The 18,884-nt window shown below is 42.9% G+C and overlaps 1 long non-coding RNA gene across 1 annotated transcript in view; it reads right to left on the bottom strand.

The window, feature by feature from the left end:
- LOC136750527 (uncharacterized) overlaps positions 1–18,884 on the bottom strand; it is a 28,293-nt gene that overhangs the window by 8,225 nt on the left and 1,184 nt on the right. Inside the window, exon 2 of the long non-coding RNA XR_010816879.1 lies at positions 2,718–2,869. This is a non-coding gene — a long non-coding RNA (uncharacterized LOC136750527). The remainder of the gene's footprint in view (positions 1–2,717; positions 2,870–18,884) is intronic.

The following is an 18,884-nucleotide window of genomic DNA, read 5'->3' as shown; positions in this document are numbered from 1 at the left end:
TTTTCTGGAACCCACTTGACAGACCGCAGCACAACCTGCTCCAATTTATTGAATTGACAATTTAAACGGTTGGTCCCAAATTCTTTTTTTCGCCGTACGCTTTGTTAGACCACTGGGTACTGTATGTACCTTGCATGTGCCAGCCATGTGAGGCATGTGCGTGGGGTGGCTACTACTGTCTCTCTGGAGAATATTGATATTCAGATCGTTATCAGCATTCGACAGGGTTTTATTGCATAATTCCGATAAGTCTGGCAGCAGGGCCCGTGAAGCATGTAAATGCTTGTCGACTGAGCTTTTGATCTGCACTGTCACTGCAGAATTGAGTTAGCTGTGAAAATCCTTTCAGTTATCTGATGTAAAACACTGTACACAATACGCGTGTCACTTTGCCTTCACCGCATTCGCTTTGTTTTATGGCCTCTGTGATAATTTTATGATGTTTCCTGGAGCCGTGCCATGTATTGTGTTTTAGAGAAGAGAGAGAATATAAAGGAGACAAACAAAATAAACAACATCCATTGTGCCAAGTACTAGGTAACAATCAGTCGAGTTAAATATTGCTGGCACTTTGAGGCAGTCTGATAAGTGTGTCGCACCATAACCCCGCTGTGTTTGACAGCTCCGTTGGCGCCTGGTAATTCACACAACAGAATCAGCCGCGTTAGGTATTTCTCCTTCTCCGAGCTCCCTGAAACAAAAACAACACTTGGGTAAACATTCGGCCGCTTTCAGGGCATTATTTGCCAGGAACAATCTGCACCCAGACTTGTAAATGAACGCGAATGAAAGAATCCGACTCCTGCGTGCAATTCCATTTATATCTAAGAGACGTGAGGCCTGTTGTGAGGCAATTGTATCTTCAGTTATGTAGCTATTTGTTTTGGGGAGGGAACTTGAACATAAAAGGAATTGCAGGGATAAGTGATTCCTAAAAATGTTTTGGGGGGCACATTATGTATTTGGCTCTGCTTGGGTGTGTGTATGACCATAAAGACTTTGTGTGTGTGCATGTGTGTGCGTCCCTGCTCTCAAAATGGTCTCACGATATGGAAGGTTTGAGAAGCAATAAAACAATAAAAATCAAAGTGAAAGTATGAGGAATAGTTTGGAATAACTTTTTTAATAGAATGAGACGGACAAGATTTATTATTATTATTGTAAATGTTATGTTTCACTTTCTCCTCTCGCCCCCGGACATGCACACCAGAAATCTTATAACTGCTGATTTCATGGCATCACGGGGAACCGTACATAAGTGGAGGCGATCGATAAATCATAAAACGTTACTTAAACCCAATCTGCTCCAATGATTCTCGCTTTATGTCGCGCCGCTCCACCACAGAGCCCGTAAACGCAGTGTATCTTGTCATCGTTAAATGTGTGACTTCTCGTGCCGGTTCATTAAAGAGGTAAATATCTCCGTTAGATCAGGCAGGGCTGGAACATCTCCAAGGCCGCCCATGTGCCGCACTGGAACCCACAACGTGAACAGCGATTACCCCCTTCGGTGCTGCCAAAACCCCCACGGGACTGTTTACCTCGCCGTAACCCAAGAGTGGATGTCTGCAGAGTAGGTGCGCTGTGGATTTTAATTCTGCCAGCACTGTACTTCCCTGTGCTCTGGACAATGTGGATAATTATAATAAAAATGAACGTTTTGTCGACGTTTCAGGAAACTGAGGAGAAACGCGATCCGTTTCTAGATCAGAGGTAGCAGACCCCCTCGGGAAAAGAAGCCAAATTAGTAAAAAAACAGAAGTAAACTGTAGAATACTTTATTCAGCTGCGATTAAATGGGAGTTTTGTTCAGCCTCTGTCCAGATGTTGAGTCTATGTATTTTATTTTTACATTCTTGGCTCTGGGCCCGTATATATTTTGGATACTGCAGGGAGTATATAATATCGCTGGAAAATGATGCGGTCTGGTACCTTTTAAATAACATTTCCGCCTTTTTGTGCTGCTTTTTTGTTTTTCTTTCCATGTTTTCTTTTATTCGGGAGTCGGGTTGGAGAGGTGCTGTTTAGAGACTTGCTGAAAAGGGAAGGGCTTTGTGTGTTCTTGGCATTTTCTTTTTTTTTCTTTCTTTCTTCGTACTGTGTTGGTTTTAACCCTGGTCTAAAAATAAGGGCGAGAGAGAGGGCAGGAAGCTGGGGTTTGAAATTGTGAGGGTCAGACTCGCGGCCTTGGACCCAGACCAGGTTAGGAGAAACCCTCTTCATACAAAATGCATGACTATTACATATTAAAGTGCGTGTTACCGCAGCAGGCCGAGAAATGTACTGGAGGGATGGTGTAGAATTACTCGTTTTACCTCGGTAATTCTTGAACTAATTTCAGAGGAAATTTTCTTTTTTATTCCTCTGTGGAAGAAAATGGTGCTTTCTGACCGTTGGTGCTTGTACCATGTGAGGGAAAAATGAGAAATACTGCCAATATATGGACCGTATGGAAGCACAGAAAATAAAATATAGTGGCCTGCTTGCATTATTAATTTCCTATGATTTTATTTAAGGATAAAAGAAACAAACAAAAAAAGTTGAGTAAAAGAAATCGACAACTGAGTGACTGGTCTTTTATAGTAGTTTCTATTCAGGACTTCAAAACCTTCCAACTCATTTTTGACCTTTGTTGAGGGAGGGGACAGGCGGAAACACGTATTAATATCATCCTGCAGATTGTGGAAGAATTTCACTACGGACAGGAAGATACTCACCTCGCCCTGCCAATCAGATCCCGGTCTTTGGTTTCGGTGTCTTGTGTGTCTGGACGGTGAAACGAGGAGCTGAGTGCGTCAGAGTAACGCCGCGCTGTGCAGGCCCCACCCCAGGACCCGGAGGGAGAGTTTCTCGGCGGCTGGCGCTTGGGCTTTCGGTCCGAAGCAGAAAAAAGAAAGGAGCACAAGACAAGTTAGCAGCTGCCTACAGCTGAGTTAGCAATAAACACCTGAAAACAGTTCTCAACTTTCTTTTATTTGGAGTATTAATGGAGCAGCAGTGCCAAGAGTAGGGGCTCCCCTGTGTATTTCATTTGTTGAAAGAGCGTCTGTGCCTGCCACTCCAATTAAAGCAATCTGCAGAGTGAGTGAGTGAGTGAGAGCGAGAGAGAGAGAGAGAGAGAGAGAGAGAGAGAGAAGGAGGCAGTAGAGCAGCATCTGGAATTGAGCTGCTTTCTCAGCCAAGTCACAATTGTTTAGTCTGAAAAGAGGAGTTTAGGAAAGAAAAAAAACAGCAAAGCAAAAAAAAAAGCAAAAAACAAAGTGTCAGTTTGGCGGTATTGTGCGCACGTTGGTGGTGAAGGGACAGAACCGGACCACAGCGAGTGGCGCTGGAGGACTCGGCGGTGCCTGTGGGCCGCAGTGTTTATCTCTCTGCCAGTGAGGCCTGCGCTCCCCCCATCACAATCGCCGGACCCTCGGGCTGTGTGTGGTTCCCACCCTGTGAATTTTCTCCTCCTCTCGATCTTCAGCTTCCCCTTCACTGACCTGGAGCAGTTAAACCCCGCATCACTCACGCTTCATGACTGACTCCTTTAAATTGTGCTGCTACACTGAGTATAATGTGTTTTTATTACTTTTATTTTACTATATATATATCTGTAGCCTTCTCTCATGGCGATGGTGATGATTGCTATTAAACAGAGAGTGACACAGACACACTGTGGGGCCTGCGTTGCCCGTCAGCTTTTCTCCTCCTCTGTGGTCCCTCCCCATCCCCCCTTCTCTCTGTCCCACTTTAGGGGGTCCCCTGCCCTTGACCGGCCATTACAGCAGGGCAGGAATGTGGATCGGGGAGGTCAAGTAGCTTCGGCTCCCCGGGGAAAATCTCCGAGAGGACGGGGTGGTCTCGGGTTCTGGGGTCTCTGCCATCACATGTACCTGCCCCTGCATCGGGGGACATCTCAGATCACGAGTAGGTGAGGGGTCGAGCGAGTGATCTTTGCTTTCCAATTAATCCATGTAAATGAACACAGGAAGCAGTTTGAAATCCATAAAGACAGATATCTAGGATGTGCTGCTTTGTAAAATAAACAAATTAATTAAAAGATTTGCATGAAGTATTAGCATTAGCAGTGCTTAACTACATCACTAGTGCTTAGCTAGATCATCAGTGCTTAACTTGTTTTTATTTCTCTGAATCGCACTGAATTCGACAGCACTCTGAACATGTGTCATATGTCGTGTGTATCATTTTGCGTGCGTGTTTTTTATGGTGGGAGAAACCCAGATGCACATGTAACTGCTGTCAGACAACAAGAGAGTACGCAATGTGTCTCCCAGCCCGACACTGCAGTGCACTGCGGCCGGCGAACAGCAAAGAGACCTCAGCCGCTGACAACCCTCGGCATCTGGTTTACCAAAAGTGTGCAGCCTTGATCTGTGTAATTGAGTCCCTCTCCGAGAACATCCCGCCCCAGATTCCCCTTCCCAGCTCTGCGACCACAAAAAAGGGCTGACGAACCGTCATCCCGAGCAGCCCAGCTCCCGGCGAAGGGCAATCGCTTTTGTGTGACGGACAAACTCATAACATACTGTGTTTAAAAAAGACGCAATTAAGCAGATTTCATGGGATTAGAATTAATGGCAGGGTACCGGTTTCTGTTTAAAAGGGATTATCTTGAAAGCGAGTAAGTAAAACCCCATTACAGAAAGCCATTCAGGCACAGTTGTTTCGGCGTAATGCTGCCATTAGTGCTGCGAATGGACAACCCAAAGGAATTTAAACTGTAAATCAGAAAGGGCCGGCCTGCGGTTTAGTGTGCCAGAAGTTTGTCTTGTGTGTGTTTAACTTTGTGTGTGTTTGATACACAACTTGTTGCAGACTGGTCGTTTAGTGTAAACGATTATAGACCAACAGGCTAATTTTATGGAAGACTGCCTTTTTTTATGCGTACTTGAAAAACATTCTCCCGTGTCTTCGGTGTACCTTGCCAAAGATAACGGATGCTTTCAACCACAAACGAGGAAGGGACTTGACAAGCAGCGATTTCTCACCACAGGTGCTAAGTCTCTGAGGACCCTCCGGGACCCCACTGTGGGAAACCAATACTTTAGTTTTGCTTCAGGCCGGGATCAATGGACCCTGGCACAGGGTTTTCACATTTCACGCTGCGGTACCTTCTGGAAAACACTTCCATGCTGTTGCGTTTCGGAAACCCATTGTTGTCGCTTGAGCTGTCATTTCTGTGACAGTGTGACAGAGTGGAATCGCCGTACATGCAGATTAATATTAAATCGAATGGCATTATACTTCAGGAAGGTGATTTTGTTTAGACTAGGTTTAAGGTCTGGCCTGGCAGTAGGGATGAGGTTAGTTTAAGACTTTCTCCCCCGTTTCTGCTCCGTGAGGTCATGGACGCGTTTAGCTGTGGATATGGCGTTGCATCTGTTTTGGGGGCCATCTTCGAATGTTGTTCAGGACATTGTTATGGATAATAATGACCAAACATGACATGACAACAACCCAAATGTAATGCTGACAGCAAATCACTCCTGAATTGCTTTTCTAATGGAGTGAATCCACACAACTCAACTCCAACATCTGCCCTGACCACAAATCTCAGGCAAATCGCATACATCATGTTAATTGATTAATTAATCAATTGATTAATTGCACATTACAACTATAAAGTGTTCTACAGTGTACATCACAAAGCTGATTGTCAGATATACAGTGAAGCAAGAAATACAGTTCAGAAGACAGGAACAGAAGTGAAGAAAAGGATTATAACTTCCCTTTGCCTTTGAAGCCCACATTGCTGCTCACCGACAGTATATAGAGTATAGAGAGAGAGAGCCAGAGAGGGGAGACCAAAATCCCTTTCATTTTTTTCTCCTCCTAATATGTACTTCAGATGGTTTCGCTGGTCTTAAAGTGCACTCTACCCTAATCCCGTGCAGGGGGCTGTCAGCTTTCACAAGAGCACACAAACAGCCACCGAATACCTACCTCTGAAAATGAATAGATAAATAGACGCGGCCATAAATTATACATATATATTTGGGAGAAGAAGAAGGAGTGAAAAAAAAAAGGTAAGTGGCCCTGCTTTGGGTAGTTACAGAGGCCTTGGTGACTAATGAAGCAATGAAAATTAAACTGCCTCTCTCCTCCTTGGGGCCTTGTTGTAGTCAAAGCACTTGACTTCCCTGCAATCTGGACGGGGAAGAGTGTACGGTTTCAGCGATGGTGAGGTCTCATCAAAGTGTACACCCTGGTATTTCGGCCCCTGGGGCTCACCGCTATAAATAAGAAATAATTACAAGTCGCTGGGATTTTTTTCTGTGCGTGTCTGTATGTGTGTGTGTGAGAGAGAGAGAGAGAGAGAGGAGAGGGAGGGAGTGTTGTTTATACGAAAGCATTGAGAGTGAAAAGCAACTTCCTTTTTCTCCCCCCGTCCTCGTTCAAGAAAGGGGGTCTGTTTCTCTTCAGCGGGAGCACAAATAACACAGCTGTCAGCGTGAATCTCTCACAGGTACACTTTGTCTCCGGCAACTGAAAATAATATTGACGGTTTGACCTTCACTCCCGAACACCCCGAAAGCCCCCTTGTCTTGACATCCCCCTTGATTGGACCACTTTGTCGAGCATGCTGGGTAATGAGAGTGGTGCATTTGTTTCTAATTAAACGATAGTTACTGTACGAGACATTGCTGGATGACTCTGACACATGGGGGGGACTTCAAGACGTTTCTGGACATGGGTGATTAGTGCGGGACTCTGAACTCGTGACGTTTAGTTTGTTGGATTATTCAGCTTTTTCGTGACGACAGGGATTTCTGTTCTGTTACCAAGCATGCACTGCTGGAACAAGAGGGTGTTGTTTGTGTGTAGTTGTAATTTTTGTTTTGGAAGTACCTGCCAAACTCTGGCCCCCAAAACAGTTTTCTAAAAATAGATTTTTCTCTGTAAGAATTACCAGTTGATCTTATCTTATGCTTTGTTTTCTTCTCACACACACATGTATATGAAACTCATGCAACACTGACAAAACTTCTGTGCTGAGCACTCACTTTTAAATCCTGTTTGATTGAGAGAAATGAGAGCCCCCGCTGTTTTCGCTGGAATCACAGGGATCTGCACCTTTTGTTTTTTAAACCCGGCGTCTGAGTCTTATAAGACGGGACTCGAGCAGCCTGCTCTTTAATCTGCACGCGAGATTGCTGTCTTCGGCGAGGCTTTTCACATATCAAATTTTCAAGAGGGAGGAAAAGCTTAACTGAATCAAATGGGGTCGGTGCTGGAGGAGTAAAACGCATCATCTCGGAGAAGCGCATGAGCTCTCGTCTGTTATTGGCTGGCGCGGCGCGAAGAAGCGGTGGGGATGCGGCATGGAGGCAAATGCCATACTGGAGAGAGTCGGCGTGGTAGAGCCCGTCAGGTATGGCCTGCTCTCTTCTTCAATAGCGATTTGATCTGCTAGACTTTCCTGCAGACGCCCTGTATCTACAGTATCCCTATACCGTGCTTCAGACCTCGTGCTTTAGCCAAAACTGGGTGTTTGCTAAGTTATATACATGGCAGTGCAAATAGAAGGCTGTTTTTTTTGTTGGTTTGTTGGTCTATTTCTATGCACACACAAATAAAGTTCCCACTGTATGCAAATCTCAAAACACACAACATTATATACTTTCTAGGAACTGCAAGAAGATACAAACTGCTATCCAGTGGATTGAGTGGTATAACAAATGCACTGCTGCCACTTGAATTTGTTTATATTGTATGTTAAATTAATGTATTATTATTAGAACAACACTAATAAAATCTAGAACTGTGTTGCAACTGACATATCTACAGAAATGGCGATGCTAGGGTCTGTGCCGATATGTATACTGTGTCCAACGCTTTCCAGCTGGGAGTTACTTACATCCAAGTCATTTACATCCAAATATGTGCTACTCGGGTAAACAGTGCTGCTCAGGCCATTAAAATGTGACACCCCAGCCAGCATTGTATACAGTAGGGTGTTAACACCACACACACAACCCTGACCACAATGTCAGGACCCTCCCAGCACAAATAAACATCGGCCACGGAGTCAAAAGCCCAAGAACCGTGATGCGCACAGCACCGGCAGGAGAATACATCTCTTCTTTTCTTTACACGACGCTCCCTGGGAGTCCTGTATTGAGCGCACGGCTGTCGCATCACTCCAGGTGATCGCTTAGTGTTGCGACCTAAGAGGAGATAGACTGCTCTGTCCCCTCACCTTTACTGGTGTGTAAATCTATCAGCGAAATAAAATTAGAGATGAATGGCGAGGCAGGGTTCAAACGCAGGCTGCCTTCATTTCAGATTCCATAACTCTGGCCCGGCATTGAGAGGTTGACAGCTGGTACAGAATAGACACCTGCCCTTTTAAAGCGCCGCTATATGTCCCAGCCACCGTCTGCTAAATAGACTGCGTCCCCAGCGCATAAGCTGCCCTATTGACGGCATTCAGTTATTCTGCCTTCCTTTGTCCGTGCCACGTGCTTTAACTCAATTGCTTTTTATCAAATTTCATCACAGACCCATTTCTTCAATTTCACCCAGGTTTCCATTTTCCAAACCTATTTTTTTCTTTTTTTCTTTTTTTTAAGCCAAGTCTCTGTTCCTGGCACTCTTCTCACTAAACAACTACTAAATTTAGCCTTTTATTTTTAATATCCACAGTCACAGCTTTGATAAAGAGGTCAACCGAACTACATAGTTCTCAAACGGAAAAATCCTCGCACAACAACACAGACATTTTGCCTTTGCTTAATGTTTGGGTTCATCTTTTAACACCATTTTCTGTGGCGGTATATTCTGTCCCTTTTACTGATGTCATGTCTTTTTTTAAATAAAGATCTGACACCAAACGGTAGAACTACACTCCTGTATAAAAACGTCTTTTTTGTAAAGGATACTACACTATAAAAAATGACAAATCATGTTCGCATCCATTTGTACTAGACATTTCAGTCCTACTCGCTATAAAAATCTATAAATGTAAGAGACTATAACCATTTCCCTGAATATGTGACAGACAAAGTTCAAGACGGCACTTGAACACTATAGAAAAACATCTTTCACCAGTCAAGCGGCAATCTGCAGATCACTAAAATAAAATATGTGAATAAAGTGTTGCAGTGAGTAGCTTTTCTTCTTCTGAATGTAGATGGGTCTGCGCTAGATTATATATAACAATAATTTAGGGGTTTATTGATTTTAGAGACATTATAGAGACAGAAATCTGGGTTGGCAGATTCTTTGTCGGACCAGAGATAGATAAATTACAGCATAGAAATATAGCTCTGAAACACTCAATGCCATTTGGAAAACATTTACTTTTACTTTGTCTCATCGCACAGTTTATTGTTGCAGTGTTGTACAGGAATACGATTGAGCAGTAATCCAGTCTAAGATCGTCAACCCCAAAAACTGGTGTAAAGTCTCCTGCAATCTCTAAAAAAAATAATGTCCTTTTCTTATTTGCGACTCCATTGGAAATCTTTTCGCTCTTTATCGGGAGATGAAGTTTACCTGTTTGTGCGGAGCCAGTGTACACTCTCAGAGCTCGAGCACAATGGCAAATTATGACTGCGAATGGGCTTGACCTCAAAAATGCCAAGACAACCCTTGCAAAAAATCAATCTTGTCTGTCCAATTGGTCTCCAGTTCCAATTATAACGTGGGCTCCCTCTCGCCATGTCTGTGTTTCAGCTCGCCGGCCTCTATCTAGCAATAGAAATCAGAGAACACATCTTACAGGGGCAAGGGTAATAGACACAACGTACCTGCTGTATCACAAGCGTTTACCGTGCTCTGCCACTTTCGCCCCTGATCACGAACGAGTGTGGGGAGAGTTGTAATTACACATCAATAACTGGGTGAATCTCGATCAAGGGGCAAACATCGTCAGAGGTCTGTTTCTGACTTACAAATCTTAATGGGGACAGAAAAAGTAAAAAGTACTGTGAAGTTGTCCTCATTTGAGGCACGTACGACAATAACGTAATATCGGCATCATCCGCAACCGGTTTTGCGGCGTTTTTTAAATTTGTAATTAATAAAATGTTCCTCTCTCTCATTTCGTTGTCTCCCTTAATATATACAAAAGACTGTTTTCCTTTAGAAACATCCCAGGTTTAACTTGATCAGTCGCATTTTGTCAGCTTTTAAAACGTTGCCCTCCGTGTATAACAATGTGCAGCAACCACATTAAAACGAATGGCAGGGAGGCGGACGGACTTTGTTCCAAGCCGTTGGAAACCGGTCTGAACTCCGCGTGTGGGGTGTCGTGTCCCGTGTTATCTTGTTTCTTTCACTGTTGTTGCCTTAAAATGAATAAATTATAAGCCAAAAGACTCAGGGGGGACTTAGTGTTGTACAGGCTGCTTTGCAATTACATTTTTTATATTTTGTTTTTTTTGTTTTTATGTGTTTGGTCTTAAAGCCAAATCGAAAATGGTTTGAAGGAATGAGACTTTTATTTCAGATTTTTCAGAAAGAGGTGACAGAAAAACCTCCTGATTAGAGATGTTTTCCCCTCACCTCTCTCTCTGTCTCTCTCCCACTCTGTCTCTCTGTCTTTCTTTGTGTCTCTGTCTCTCTCTCTGTTTTGGTCTCTCCCTCTCCCTCATGTATGCCATCTATTGCTTTTTGTGAAGTGACTGTTCCAGAAAATGTGGTAATCCTCGAGAACATCCAACAAAGAGGATTACGCCAAACAAATCTAGGTTGAACCGTTACCTTTGTTGTGTTCTTATTTGTTATTGGCGTTATTGTTTATTGTTGAACTAGAGATTGAAATCCACTTTTGGGGAGTTGTAGCGGGAAGCCTAAATCAAACATAAGTCTGTGCAATAAAAACACACAATATGAACAGTCTTTAGCTCGGCCATATTGTGATGCAGAACCACGAGACTGGAGTTTGATATTGCCATGTCACCGTACACAATCCCTTCATCTTATTCTGTAAGCATCTCAACATGCAACCTCATCTCTTATAGAAGTTATTTTATTATAGCCTCTGCTTTGCCATGATGATTATTTTTTCCATTTTGGGAAACTCACCTTGTTGGTTGTATTCAAATTTTAATTGAAAGCACTTTTGCTTCAGTCTTGTGAAAAAAATCCCTTTTCCTAATGAAGGTTTTCTTTTTAATATTATGATTATTATCCCTTTTTAATGAAATACTGTAAATGTTGACGAATCAGCTTATTCTCAGTACTTCGTTAATCTTGCGTGGGCAGTTTTATGATTTTCCACCGTTATTGATCTCTTTTCAAAGCTCTTAATATTTTTTACGAGTTAGCGGGTCAAACTCCACATGTACGGAGCAGCCTGGATGAGCAGACATCCGCGTGGGGGATATTTTCAGGTGTCAGAGGCAGTGTGGGCGTGTAGCCTAACCCTCTGCCTCACAGATTAATTTCCCTGGCCAGGGCAAAGCATGCTGGACTGGACTGAACTGGACTGGACTGGAGTGGAGGGACAGTCGCAGGAACAGACCAGTCATTTCTGCTCCAGCTGCGCAGATGTGAGATATGAGCTCTTTTCAGTGAGTGAGGCCTCTATTGTTTTCAGTGTTGCTTTTTGTGCTGAAGTCAGTCTACCCCCCCCTCAAAGTTTTACTGCTGTACAGCATAAGAGTGACCTCCAAAATCCAGCGAGATAGAGCTGAGAAGGAAGTAAAAGAAACCTTGGTAAACAACAGTAAACAATTGCCTAGTTAAAGGTGGATTTGTAACCAGGAGTTTACGCAGCTGCCCCAGAGCAATAACCCACAGAGGAAGGCCGCTTCCCGTCGAGTGAGACCATCGGGACCCCAATGCAGGCGCCAGAGAGCGAGGCCGCCCTCATGCTCGGCGACATTTTAAACATCACGGATTGTGCAGAATGGGATTGTGGGTTGCCACTGATAAAGGCCTCAGTCAAATTAATAAATAACAAATTATGAATAGTAAAAACAGTTTCAGATGAGAACGAAGGCATTCGGCCCACTCTGGTGACTGGGAGCTAATTGGTTCCAGAGTCCGTCCACTGTGTGTGTTGTGGGACCCGGGCCTCGGCTCGGACGGTGTGGCTGGGTGGCTAGTTCCAGACTCCCACGACTCTTTGTGTAACAATGTCCTGCCTGTGTTTACTCCTAAATGCACCTGTTCTTAATTTCCCCTTGTGACCCCAGGTTCATGTTTCCCCCCTCCTGTTTATTTAACTCAAATCTTTCTCTTTTCGGCGATTTAGTGGTACTGTAGCATGTCTGGGAAGGGTGGGGTATCCGCCCAATAAAACACCAGACCTGACTGTTTATTGGACACAACTGGATGAAGCTTTAATTTGTATATATATCTTTATACTGGTTTGTGCCTTTTTTATTTTCATTTCAGCTTTATGTGTGGTGGACATTAAAGTTTCCAAAGACAACTCATTGCCTGTTTACTCTATCAGGGAGCATTCATTTTCATTTTATTTATGTTCCTTATTTTGTATTATTTCTTTAAAGCACATCAGGACCATTTCCAAACAGTTACACCCATGTAATGCTCAAACAGTCAGTAACGAATGGATTTGCATGGATCTTGTTTCTTAGGAAAACAGCAGCAAGATTAACAATCCGGGAGTGAGACCAGGACGCCAGGAACACAACAACGCTCTTCCAAGACAGTAAAACAACACAGACCTCCTCGGTGAATACCTCTGTTTGATCCCCCCCCGCTCGGTTTAAACATGAAAGATAAGACTGCAAGTGGAGAAGATGGGCCAACACAGAGTGTTTGCACTGTATGATTGATAAGCTTTATTGGGCTTCATTTGCCTGAGGCACGGTTATTGACACAACACTGGCGATATGATGCATCGCACAACAACCTCCACGCGTTCCCTTCTCCCTAATTCTAGCAACAAATTAGCTCCCTTCAAAACAACTGGGGATAAAGGTGGCACCCTGTGAGGTGAGCAGGGTGTTTGAACGAGGGGAGGCGAGGAATGGAGATGCATAAACCAGGACGGCACGTTGATTCCCTGGCATTGGCGTTTGAAGTTCCTCTCTGTACACAGTTATTTTTTGTGTGTTTTGCTTGTTGTGATTGGGATGCAAAGGCTAGCTTTCATATATTCTTTCTCGACAGAATTAACAAAGGTTTCTTTTTTTTTTTACTCCCCGTCTTTTCTTCCCCCCTTGAACTGTCTTTCTTGTTTTATTTTTTCTTTACACACAAAACAGTGCAACAGAGTTCCAGCCGAGCGCAGAAGCATTGTAGATGAGTTGAATCGACTTCAAAGGGGTCAGTCTCACTTTCCAGCTTAATTGAGTTTTCCTATTAATTCTGCAGATTGTGAGGGAGAGTTGCACTCGGTTTGCCGGCTTGTTTTCTCGAGTCATATCTCCCATCAGTGGATCCTAAACTGTAAATATTGTCGGAGTTGGAAAAGCCACAGGCACCCATCTGTTGTTTGTCAAGCACACACACCCCCAATACACACAACCTGCTGTATACTGTGCAGTGTCTTCAAGTTTAAAAGCACTGTAAGTGGCAGTTGCACAAATTTGTGAAAAGCCGCAAATAAACATGGCGTATTTACGTGTGATGATAATAATTTCCAATTGTGTCTTCTCCTTTGCAACAACATTATTAAAACTATTATTTGCACTCTCTCTATATGTCTATATCTATCTATCTGTCTACCTATCTATCTCTCTGAGTGTGTGTGTGAGTGCGAATGTGTGTGTGTGAAAGTAAGCGTATTCGAGTAGCATTGAGCAGGTCATGGCCAGCTGTCAGCCACAGATCAACCTACCCTCTACAATGTCAAGTAGGGGCCCTGGAGGAAGTGCTGTGTTTTAGATGTACAAAATCATATTTTCCCAACAGAAGACAGCTCCCGTATCATATCCGTGCTTCTAGGAATCACTCTAAAGACCCCCAAAGGGAAAGGCCATCAAAACAATTTGGAGAAACTGCAAGCAAATTGTCATCTTTGGGACCTTCAAACGGAACATCTCAATGGACTACCCATCGACTGAATAGCGTGTGTCAGAAGGGACATTAATATTAAACAGGGTTTAATAGAATCCCAGCCAATAACATTAGGGGGCTTTGGGGCAAATGTAAACCTTGGAAGAATATTGAATTTGCATACATGTATAGCAGGGGAGGCACTTAGCATGTTCTCATTAGGACCGAATGAGAAGAACTCAGCTGGGGATAGCCTCCTGATACCAGAAATAAAGATGATTATAATTGACTCTCCAATGACAAAAAAGAGAGAGAGAGAGGAAAGCAGAGGGAGTGAGAGATTTATTAAAAGGTTTTCTGGGAGAAATAGGTCTTGGGTCTCCGTGCTAAAAACATACCGTACAGGAGAGCAGTTCGGTCTTAACACAGGTTGCATAAAACTCATCGATTGTCTTTATTGACATATCTCACCTGGGCTGGAAGGAACCTCAGATATAAACTGCACGAATTTGTGACCTGAACTTGTGACAATGTCTGAGGCTGAGAAGTGCAGATTTAGTGTTTATCGGCCATCGGACTGATTTGTATAACAGATACAGATTGTACAGAACGCAGGGCTGAGGCATTGTCATCGCTCGGACAGCCTTGAAAAGCCGACTACTGACATGCACAAATAAACCCTCCACACAGCCTAGCTAAAGAATTCGACAAAATACGTTTGAAAAAGCAAATAAATACAATTAACTAAATCAGTCTATTGGGAAACTATTGCGCTTAATTGTTGGAAAACTGGACATAAATGTGTGTGTTTTCTTAGTTTTATCTTTTGAACTGCCTTGCCCCATCTGTTAAGTATATATCATCAACATCATCATCCCCTCATGTTGATCCCCTGCCGGATGAAGACCCCCCCCCACAAGATGTTTCCACAGCTTCTCTTCTCCACGTCACGCCAGTGTATGATTTCATCTTCCCATCTTTTTTCATCTCTTGGGATCCAGTCGAAAGCTTCCTGTGTCCATCTTTGATCTGTTCTTCTTGTATTGTGTCCACAAAATTTCCATTTTAACATGTTCACTCTTTCAATGATAATTCACTTAATTTGGTTTGTTCTTGGATCCATTTTTCTTCTTTTACTATCTCTTCTTGTTATTCCTAGCAGACATCTTTCCGTGCTCCTTTTGTCTGCACTTCTGGTATCATTTTTGCATTAAGTGACCAGGTTTCACAGCCATAAGTGAGCTCTGGTCGTCTGCATTGATCAAATAGTTTTCTCTTGAGGCAAGTGGGTAGATTTCTTAGATGTCAGCGTTTAGTTTCTTCCCGATGCATTTCATCCCAGTTTCACTCTTCTTTTGATTTCTACCATAATATCTCTGTCTCTGCTGATTTATTGTCCAAGGTAGACATAACTTTGGACTTAAGCGAGTATCAATTTTCATAGATTTAACAAAGCTGTTAAACATGACTTTGGTTTTACTCAAGCCCAGTTTTCTTGCATCTGAGAGTTCTTGACATTGAAGCTGCAGGTCTTCAGGTGTTTTAACAAATATGATGATGTCATCGGCAAATCGTAAATTATATAGACATATATAGGCAGGGAGTCTCTGGTCTCAGTAGTGAAAGGCTGAGAGGACGCATAGAGTGGGTTGTTGTTCTTTTCGTTGTTGTTATTTTGCTTGTTTCTTTGCCTTATTGCAGACTGTGCTGTTTCAGAGTGGCCTCCCTGTGTTTGGTGTGATGAAGGTCCACTTCATCAGTGAAAACCTGGACTCACTTTGACTGTCCTTCTTTCTTTTCTTCTTTTTTTTGAGGAACGTATAGGACAAGCTTTATCTCAAACCCTGCTTTTATGTCAAAGGATCCCTGAATAAAAAATTAAATGATCTTTCAATAATAAAGATCTGTAGTTTCCTGTTTCATGGTATCTGCTCGGGGTCAACAGTAGCTTGGGCACAATATATATATATATATATATATATATATATATATATATATATATATATATATATATATATATATATATTTTAAAAGCATAACTAGAAATCCCAGTACTTACAGAAGGGAAGATGAAGCCGGGAGATACTGGGGAACCAGTCAGTGGAACGGATTACCGGCACTGCCATTTTGCTCACATTGAAAGATTGCTTGAGCTGCTGCTACTTTCTTATTGTTTGCTAGCGTTGGCCCATTAATTTATGCAAGAGCTTATACAGTAGTTTAAAGATTATATATATATATATATATATATATATATATATATATATATATATATATATATATATATACATCATCGCATTTGCAGAACAAACATTGTTTTTTCCTCTTAAACTCCCTGGACTCCCCTGACGCCTATTTTCAAGTTCAAACCCAAAGCGCTTCTTTCACATTTCTTTTCAAATCCGTCCATTTATAGCACTCTGACGAGGTCTCCCGCAGATGCTCTCTTCCCTCTATCTACCTGCGCACTGAGGAGATTGCCTTATTCTGCTCCACTCATTAATGGAAATCCATTTCTTAAAACTGATGTGTCCTTTTTTCTCCCTTTATCTCAGAGAGAAGGATTTAAGTCTTCAGTTTAGTTTTTAAGCCTAGTGTGTTCTGTTCAAAATTATTTATCACTGGGTGCTTCTCATATTCTAGATTACTGCTTGACCTGGGGGAAGAATGATGCTGATAGCAGTGGTTTTTGCTCAATGTAGTCAGCTTAATTAGGGTATAAACTGTACACACACGTGGTGAATTACAACTGCCTGCACGCCGGAGTTCAGGTATTTTACAGGGCAAGTGAGTGGAAGTGTGATGTTCACCAGCAGAAACCGAGTGTAATAGGTTATATCTCCAAAATGATGCTCTAAATGTGTTTTTCCCCCTGATAGGATTGATCTTTTACATCCCAGGGCTTCTTCTTTAATGCCATGATGATCTAATGTCTCAACACTAGATACACCCTTTATTACATTAAGTGAGGATTGTGGGCATCCAAACACTTGTAATACGAAATAAGTATCTATCAGCCTGCGAGTTACTTCGTCTCGGGGTCTTTTTATTTGCATACAGCAGTGGACAACCGTTCCACAGAGCTACGATGGCTTTCATGACTGACTCGTCCTGGATGAGGGTGGAGATCTGGTCTCAGAGAGGCATCGTAAGGCGCCACCGTACCGCTATATCCCTGCGGACGGGAGAGGCAGCCTAGGTGCATGTTGGAGCCGAATGTAACGCAAACAGACAGGCCCGGGCCTTGGGCACAGCGCTTACTGGTTCATATCCCCCTTCCCCTGCTAGTGACATCACTCCCCTGTCAGGAAGTCCATCTCGAGGAGACAGAAGTGTACGGACACAGGGAGGTGTGGTATTAGAAATAAATAAAAGCCATCCTTTAACAAGCATACATACTCAATTGCACGACGCTGTGAGCAGCCGATTGAACACACGCAGGCTTTACACATCGTTAAGCCACTATAATATCGGGAAAATCCAGCCTTTTTTTCTTGTACTCCGTTACAACATCCGAAACGACGGTTTGAGCCTTTTTAACACTTCTTAGTGACGGCAATGAAAGGCAAGGTGGGTTTGACAGCCAACCCATTAGAAAGGAAATCCCTGTAATAACTCGTGTTGGTAAATAATCTAGCAATTGTGTTGGTAAATAAGCAGTTTAGTTAACAATAGAAATGGGTGGAACGCATCACAGTGAGCTGAGGCTACTTTGTGTCTGTCTTCAAAAAATTGAGAGAGAGAGAGAGAGGAGGGGGGAAACCCATCTTCAATTCCTCATTTACAGAGCCGCTTTGTAGTGCTTAGAGGCATAATGCAAGGCAGGATGAGATGGGGGGGCGGGGGAGAAAATACACAGTTATTTTGCATTATATTAAACACTTGAAAGCGCGCAGTTGCCGTAAAGTCTCGGAGAAAAGGCAGCGGAATTAGAGAGGAATAAAAATGTAAATAAAAGCATGCTAAGTTATCTGGCTAAGTGCTGTCAGGCAGCTCATTGTTTGTGTAAGCGATAAAAGACTATTTCTGAGCTCTCTGCGCTGCCACATATGTTTTGCTTAATTTGAGGTCCAATTCTGTGACAGTCTATACAATGTCTCCCCCCCCCCCCACACACACACGCCTCAAGCAACTTTGGCTGCTGCTGTGAACCAGGATCACGGATTTGTTACTGTGTTCAGAAGTCCCCCTGTGTATTTCGTTTTTAAATAGTGGAACTTAAAATCATGACCTTTCACTGTGGCCGAGCGTGTCCCAATGTCTCCATTTGGTTTTATTTATTCTAGAGTGGAGAACTCAGTTGTTGTGACTGGACTGGCTCCGTAATAACAAAAACTTCTGTTCCCATTGATGGTCCTGGGAAATAATTTAATTAGTTCTAGTTAGTCAATCATTTTATGAATTAGGTAGTGAAGTTCTTCGGTTGAATGAAAACCTGAAGCTCAATATATAGATCAGTGGTTTCCAGCCCTGGTCCTGAGGAGCCCCTACTCTGCTGGTTTTTGTTCCAACTCAGCTCTCAATTATTTAATTAATTGCATTAATAGAAGTAATAATTTGACTTTTTAAACTGTGTAACTGATCAAAAGTTGGTTCCTTAATATGATAAGTTCCTTATACCATTTTATACTTAACTTAATACCCCTAAGGTTTAAAATAATTAAAATGCTCTGATTTAGGAATTTATTAGTTCAATTAAGGGTTCAATAAAGTAATTAAGAGCTCGGCTGGAATGAAACCAGCAGGGTAAGGGGTTCTGCAGGACCTGGGTTGGGAACCGCTGATCTAGAACAACAACAGCCAACAAAAGTAACTGAATGCAAATCAGAATTCATAACAGTAGCACACCCTTCCCAGGAAAGACATTTAGGCGTGCAGGGTGGGGGTGGGGCTTCAAGCCATGCGTTAATGCTGCTGGAGGGGTTAACCGTCCGCAGCTCGTGTTTATGAGGAGATAATTT

This window comes from Amia ocellicauda, chromosome 5 (assembly GCF_036373705.1).
Source record: "Amia ocellicauda isolate fAmiCal2 chromosome 5, fAmiCal2.hap1, whole genome shotgun sequence".
In the NCBI taxonomy this organism is placed as follows: Eukaryota; Metazoa; Chordata; class Actinopteri; order Amiiformes; family Amiidae; genus Amia; species Amia ocellicauda.
This window is presented reverse-complemented; position numbering and strand designations above follow the sequence as displayed.